The sequence below is a fragment of the Limulus polyphemus genome, unplaced genomic scaffold (genome assembly GCF_000517525.1).
Source record: "Limulus polyphemus unplaced genomic scaffold, Limulus_polyphemus-2.1.2 Scaffold546, whole genome shotgun sequence".
Lineage (NCBI taxonomy): Eukaryota > Metazoa > Arthropoda > Merostomata > Xiphosura > Limulidae > Limulus > Limulus polyphemus.
In genome coordinates, this window is record NW_013666156.1 from 252,799 (window position 1) to 260,378 (window position 7,580).

General features: G+C 34.4%; 1 protein-coding gene across 5 annotated transcripts in view; it reads left to right on the forward strand.

Moving 5' to 3' along the window:
- Window positions 1–7,580, forward strand: part of LOC106459010 (high affinity cAMP-specific and IBMX-insensitive 3',5'-cyclic phosphodiesterase 8B-like) — a 151,819-nt gene that overhangs the window by 67,570 nt on the left and 76,669 nt on the right. The window lies entirely within an intron of this gene.

Genomic DNA, 7,580 nt, shown 5'->3' on the forward strand with positions numbered 1-7,580 from the left:
CTGATTGTAAGATGGAAAAACATCATCGATAAGAATGGAAATTATTTCATTTAATAATGTTTTGTTTTCCGGATTTTTCATATAAAAAAGGGGCATTAATTTTTTGACGACCTAATCCAAGCAATGTGTCAGGTCGTGAAAGCACAACATGGTTTGTATGAGGTCATGAATGTACACAACATGCAATGTGTCAGGCCTTGAAAGCATAACATGGTTTGTATGAGGTCAAGAATGTACACGACATGCAATGTGTCAGGTCCTGAAAGCAAAACATGCAATGTGTAAGGCCATGGATGTACACAACAGACATCGCATTAAGTCACAAATGTGTACAAAGTGCATTGAATCAAGGCATGAAAGTAAACTAAATCATGTCATATCATGAATATACACAATATGCACTGTATCAAGTCATAAATTGAACGCTATGCATTGTATCAGCTCTTGAATGTACCCAAAATGCATTGTATCAGATCATATCATGTATTTAAACAATATGTAAGGTATTAGGTCATGAGTTTAAACAAACTGCTTTGTATCAGGTCAGTTCAAGAATGTACAAGTACGTATTGTATCGAGTCATAAATGTAAGCGATATGCACTTTATCAGCTATTGAATGTACCGATAATGCATTGTATTAAGTCAGTTCATGAATGTAACCAATATGATATGCACTGTATCAAATACTGAATGTACATAATAATTATTGTATTAGGTCATATTATTACAAGTCGTTGTGACAAACTGAAACTGTGTAGGTGACCAGAAATATCATTGCGTCAACTTATTTACATCGGATGATATCATGAAATTAAACTTTTATTTTTGGAATTTTACCAGTATGAAAAAATACAAAGGTATAGTTTGGATTCATTTGCACTGCACGTTGTTGAAAATTTTGACGTTCAAATTATTATAGTTTAGTATAAAGGATGAAATCTTTTGTTTTCAGTCATCGGGATCATTTGATCTGCACAAACCGTTTATACTGTGAACATTGTTATGTAATATATTTTTCAAAGTTAGAGTTAATATTTTAATATTACTCAAATGCACAAAAAAGTCATGCATCAGTGAATCTACTATTACCCTCTTTATCTGCAGTTGTAATCGCAACACTGAACTAACAAAATGACTAACAAATCAAGCTAAATCAAATAACACTATGTTAACTGTAATTTAATAAAAGTTCAGTTATAAATTACCAATTGTAACAGACTTGGAAATAAATAATATACTCTAGCCTAGCTCACGTTTTATGTTACTTTAAGTGTTTCCTTATCTTTCAAGAAGGTTCACATCATCAAACCAAGCCTTTCACGTTACGGCAAGTATCCCTCTGACCAAACAGTAATATTAACGGCAAAATTTAGAAAATATAGCCTATAATAATATTGTTATAGCTCCAAAGTATGTTTTTTGTGTTTTGTTTGTAATCAAGCACAAAGCTACATAATGGTCTATCTATGATCTGCCCACCACGGGTATCGAAACCCGGATCCTAGCGTTGTAAGTCCGCAGACATACAGCGCTCCAAAGTACCCCTTATAATTAGACCCTAGAATATTTATGGACATCCATATTTTTATTTGATTATTAATTTAGCTGAAAGCTTTACTTAGAATGTTGAAATAACTGCACTAGTTTAAAACTACCTTGTTTTCTTGGAATCGTTCTTGTTGATCACAATTGACACTTGTTTTAAATATTTATATAATGCTTCATGTATAATAGAGTCATAATCATTTATGTGAAGTATTGCTACTTAAAACAAATATACTGTTTTCCTCCAACACAGTCTAACAGAAATGACAGTATATTATCTTCATAGTTTTGGAGCTACTAGTATTAAGTGTTTTTAACCTGAATGACATATTATGTAATGTATGGGCTAAACGGTCAGATCAGAGACTAGGTCAGAAACCTAGAACTATTTATGTGAAGAAAAACAATCACTGACACCTATACATAGATATAGCTATTTTGAGTATAACGTCAGCCACAGCTGAAAGAACGGAACGTGTTTAGCGGCATATTGTGGTTCGAGCTTTGGACCTTCTTATCCGCAGTCTGGCACACTAACCACTATGTCAGCCCAGCCTACGTTCTTTAGGAAGAGTTAAATGTAATTAAATATTTTAATATTCCACATTTAGTCATTTAGGTTAAATGGTATTTCTGCTAAAAGAAATTGAAGTGATTTTATTCACGATAATTAAGTAATGATTAAAATATTGTACAATTAGTTTAGTGAGAAGTTAATTTCATGAAATTTAGACCCAAAAATGCATTTGATGTGTAGAAAATAAAAATAATTTGACTGAGATAAATTTTCAGCTCTTTTACACTATACAAAACTATAAAAGGATAATTGGAATTTATAGTATACTAGCAGACGTACCCGTTCAACTCATGGGGAAATATAGGGCCCCAAAGCAACGTGGGAGGCAACTCTGAATGCCTCGACCCATTATGTCACTCCACGTGGAGCTCTCGGTGACTATGCCAGGTTTAATCGATCGAGCGGTTCGCCAGTTATAAGCAGATTCACAGAGAATTTTATCAAATAATGATTTAGAATAGCTATTACAGGCCACAAACAATGTTATAAAATATTGTCGACCACCTCCTCAGGTATTTTTATGCACATCAGGCGTTTTTTATATAATCTTAAATGAAAGTCATTAATTATTCAGTTTACTCTCGTGGATAAACATTTCTTAGAGGTCATTTTACATCTTTCAAATTTAAGACAATTCACTTTAGTATGGACAGTTGCCGGAAAAGTTGTTTGGAGGATATCTTTATTGTCTGGAGTCACTTGGTGAAATCTAGTGCGTGTCTGAAAATCGATCATACCCTTATATGCTTGATGGTGATGAAATCCAATGAGAGTTTAAGTCACTCCATTTGTTCAGTTTCCTCTTTTTCAATAGATATGTAGATCAATTTAGCATGATGGGCGTTGTCTTCGATTAGGTTAAAGTTCGGTCCGGCTGCATCAGCATATAGTGAAAAGACACGGTCCTGGATTGTATGATGTGGTCCTTATAATATAGCCCCCCAGTGGCACAGCGGTATGTCTGCGGACTTACAACGCTAGAAACCGGGTTTCGATACCCGTGGTGGGCAGAGCACAGATAGCCCTTGTGTAGCTTTGTGCATAATTAAAAAACAAACAAACAAACAAACAAACCTTATAATATAAGGCATTAATGGTTCCATTCCACAATATGTAGAGTTCAATATGTCCGCCAATACCATACTTTCTCCACCGCCACATGCATGGCATTACTGTAATATAATAATTGAATCGTTTTCCATATTATTTCTAAATTAGTATACGCTTCTTATGTGGCTGGAAGATGAACAGTGACACATCTGTAAAAAGAATGTTGTTCTACGTGTCGTTGGTTCACTGGTTTGTTCTTGGCATCATTTTAGATGACCTGTTTTGTGCCATGTTGTCCGGCATACGGGCCAGCCTTATATACTGACATGGCGTCCATTCGCGGCTGCGGACATTTGATTCAATTAGGCACCCCTACTGTTGCAGAAAACCACAACTGATAGGCATCAGTCGTATGCCTGTGTTGTGGATGATGGTCTGTCTTTTCCTATAGTCTAGGCAACTGCATTATCAGCTTGAAAACGGTTCAACATTCTACTGGGAACATTTTGAACACTGATAGTCAATTTGCATCAGCCTGCTCTTATTGTCCTTCTTACCTAAGTGAAACATCCATATGCCTTTTTTAAAATCTGGTCATAGTCTGTGAGCCACTTGAAAATTTTCGTTATTAATAAACTGTATAATAGCAGTAAAAGTCTTAAAAAGATATTAAAAAATCTTCTCTGTGTGGTATATATCATTACATACATCAATTAAACATTTACTACACATCCTATATCCTAATTATTCGGCGTTGTACTTCGACATAAAATTTTATTATAAATAATTTCTTTCTGTCAGTCTCTCTTTATACATACTTGTTTAAAAGTACGGCTGAACGATAAATGTTTATGCGAATCATAAGGTTTTTGGTTATATTTTTTTATGTTTCTGTCTCGACATTAAATTTGAGCAACAATTCGTGTTTTAGGAAGAGTGTGTGTATGTTTTATAGCAAAGCCACATCGAGCTATCTGCTGTGTTCACCGAGGGGAATCGAATCCCTGATTTTAACGTTGTAAATCCGTAGACTTACCGCTGTCCCAGTAATGAACTTTTGAGAAGAGAAGTAATATTTTGTGCTTTAAGCTGTTTAGCTTGTTTGTTTCAACCCTATGCGCAAATATATACAAAGGACTATGTGGGCGTAACCGTCCCTAATTTTGGACTGATACACTAGAGAGAAGATAGCTAGTCACGCACAATCACTGCCAACTCTCAGGCTAAAGCCCGTTTAGTACAGTAGATATGCCGCATTGATATCTTTCCTCAATTATTCAGTATACTGCTCTAATAATAACCTACATGATAATAGCCAAAACATATCTCTTTCTTCTTTACACTACTCAAAATTTGTAATATCTTGATGTTAGCTCTTATGGAAAGGTAGATGTTTTGGTAAGTTTCCAAAGCATTTTGACTAAGCATGAATCATCGTTTTCTATGTATAAGATATGACAGACAAAGACGAGGTTATTATCAAATAATAATAATTTCGACGCATCATATCGAACAAGCAATAGCTAGAAATATGTTCACAAGCTATATTTTGATGCTTTTTATTTTTCGAATCGAAGATCGTTTTTTCAGTCGCCTCCTTATGCGAATGTATAAAAAATATATAAATGTTTTAGGTTTACTCTTCAGTACATAAAAATATTGAATTCCATCTGCAGGTAGAATCTTTCTTTCTTGCTGAATGTTATGGATTATCTTGTACAAATACAGTTACTTCCACCACCAAACGCAGCCTCCAATGTGAGGTCTATGGCTCAACAAGTATGTGTTTGCTTACTGTGCGGAATTCAGCATAATAACCCTTGGCATATAAGCTGCAGAGTTCATTAAGCTGTAGAGAAATAAGCAGTAGCATGTCTTTAATATCAAGAACCGTGGAGTATCTGCTATACACAAAACCAAGAGAAAGTAGGCAGTTTTCTGCCAGTAAATACAGTAAAAATCTAGATATTTGCTTCATTTACACAAGAATAATTTAAAATAGCATCTCACAAATCTTCTTTAAATATTCTGCTAATTGAAAAAACGCATAGTATTGATCGTTCACATTTATACTTTGTGTTAAGAACTGTCTTTAACTGAAAAATCATTATTAAATACTTGACTCCTATACTGTGATGAGAAACTAAAATGGATACATGTTTCTTTCAGGATTTGTTCGTATAAAAACAAATGCATTTCTTTATTGTTGGTTGTAAAGATGTTACTTATAACGGTGTTTTTCAAAGAGCATGTTTTGATTTGAGGTATTCGAACTAGAGTGGGCATTTAAATATTATATTCATTTTATAGCGTTTGACGAGAATAATTAAACAAATAAAAAATTGTTTTACCTGGCGTATTTTAACCAACTCAATTTCCATTTTATAAGAATAATATTATAATCCTGTTTAGTCCTATGTTATATCATATGAGAGAATAGCGTTTTTTAGCATTTGACCCTTTCTTTGTAAGCTTGTGAAGCGAGTAATGCGGGGAAGCTTGCGTTGAAGTAAATATATCTGAGTTTTCCTTTGTAGTATTTGTATTTTTGAATGCAGTATAATAAGTAGTATGTTTTAGTTTATTTTATGAAAACCTCACATACGACTTAGATCAAAATATTAAATTCCTGTACGTTTTTAATTTTTATATCTCAACTACTAAATTAAATTTTCCAAAATATAGAAATAGTTGAATTACAGTTATGATTTATTTGAGAAAACGTTTCTTATAGAACACTTTTCCTTTTTCTTCTGCACATGAATAAATCACAACAAAGCATCATTGATTGAGTAGTGGTTAGTTAGGTGTTGGAATATGTAATGCGAACCTTAAGCAATTAATGACGACTTACCAGAAGGTTCAACAACTTAGAAATTTGATCTGTCACCCAGACATGTGGCGTGTCATGTATTGCCTCTCGTTTTCTCTAATGATGATTGAAACTTTTAAAACTTTCTTGCAGTTGTGGATGGGACTACTACTTAAAACAATATTGAAATACCTTTTCAATTCAGAGCTAATATTACTTTACTTACTAAGGAAGTGTAGATCCACAACAGTCTGCTCTAAAAAAATGATTTAAAAGTACTGGATAGACATTTTAATGTATTAGTGGTTGTTACATTATTTTACAAAAGTTTATGGTTTTTCTTTGCATATTTGGCGTGGGCTATATAAAAAGATATCAGAAGCTATGGGATTAACTAATGTTAATTACGGTTTCCTTAAAATGTTGTTTTTGTTAGGTAATATTTGTTTGGCAGTGTAAGTATACACATGATTAGCAGCAAGTCAACAGCACGCAACGCCAACTCTAGGGTTACTATGATTCGATAGAGTCATTTCTCTTCACTCATATAATACACACATAATCCCAAGGTGTGGCGCGCAATTTTGCAGTAATGAGATGCTATGCAAGGACCCTTAAGTTCATAGTCCGGCTCGCTAATCATTCAGACACTCCCGGCCCACTGGACAGTGTCTTTCTGTACAATAATCGCCATGCAGTAAGATACTAAACACCAAGTAATTACAAGATCGAGGCAGTGTTCCATATATATGTGAACTACGTATAGTTCTCTGTTTCTGCTTCAAACGATTCGCCTCTAATCCGATATACTTCTTAAACGTGCTACTCATATTAAACATTATCGGATATTCCTCTTTCTGTAGGCCTTCCCAAGCCACGAAAGCAATCTCTTTACAAACCTTAAACATTGTTTGTCACAACTATTAGGTCTTCAACAAATTAATGTCGCTTTTTTTAGATGAGAAAACTCGAACAACTAGTATTTTAAAACAAAACATTTATTAAATGAAACAGTCTCCATTTTTATCGATGGTGCTTTTCCATCTTACAATCGGGTTGTTAATGTCCTGATTAAAGAAGTCACTTGGCTTTGAAGCAAAAAAAAAACATGTCGATGTCCTCTTTAACACCTTCCAAATTTGCATACGTTTTCCCATTGAGATGGTGTTGCAGTGAACGAAAAAGATGGTAATCTGATGGTGCTATATCTGGAGAATATGGTGGGTGGGGGAGAACTTCCCGACCCAGCTCCATAATCTTGTGTTGCATCAAACGTGCCACATGTGGACGTGCATTGTCGTGGAGAAGAGGAACACCTTTCCGATTGACGAGTGAATGGCGTTTCTGATGAAGAGTTTCATATAAACTTTCCAGGTGCTGACTATAGATCTCTACATTGACAGTTCGCTGTGTATTGAGGACTTTGAAATGAATTACTCCTTTGATGTCCCACCAAATGCAAAGCATCACTTTATGCGGATGGAGTCCAGGTTTTGGGGATGGAAGTGGTTTTTGTCTAGGACTGATCCATTGTTTTTGGCATTTAATATTTGCATATAGAATCTATTTTTCATCACCAGTGACAATTCTGTCCA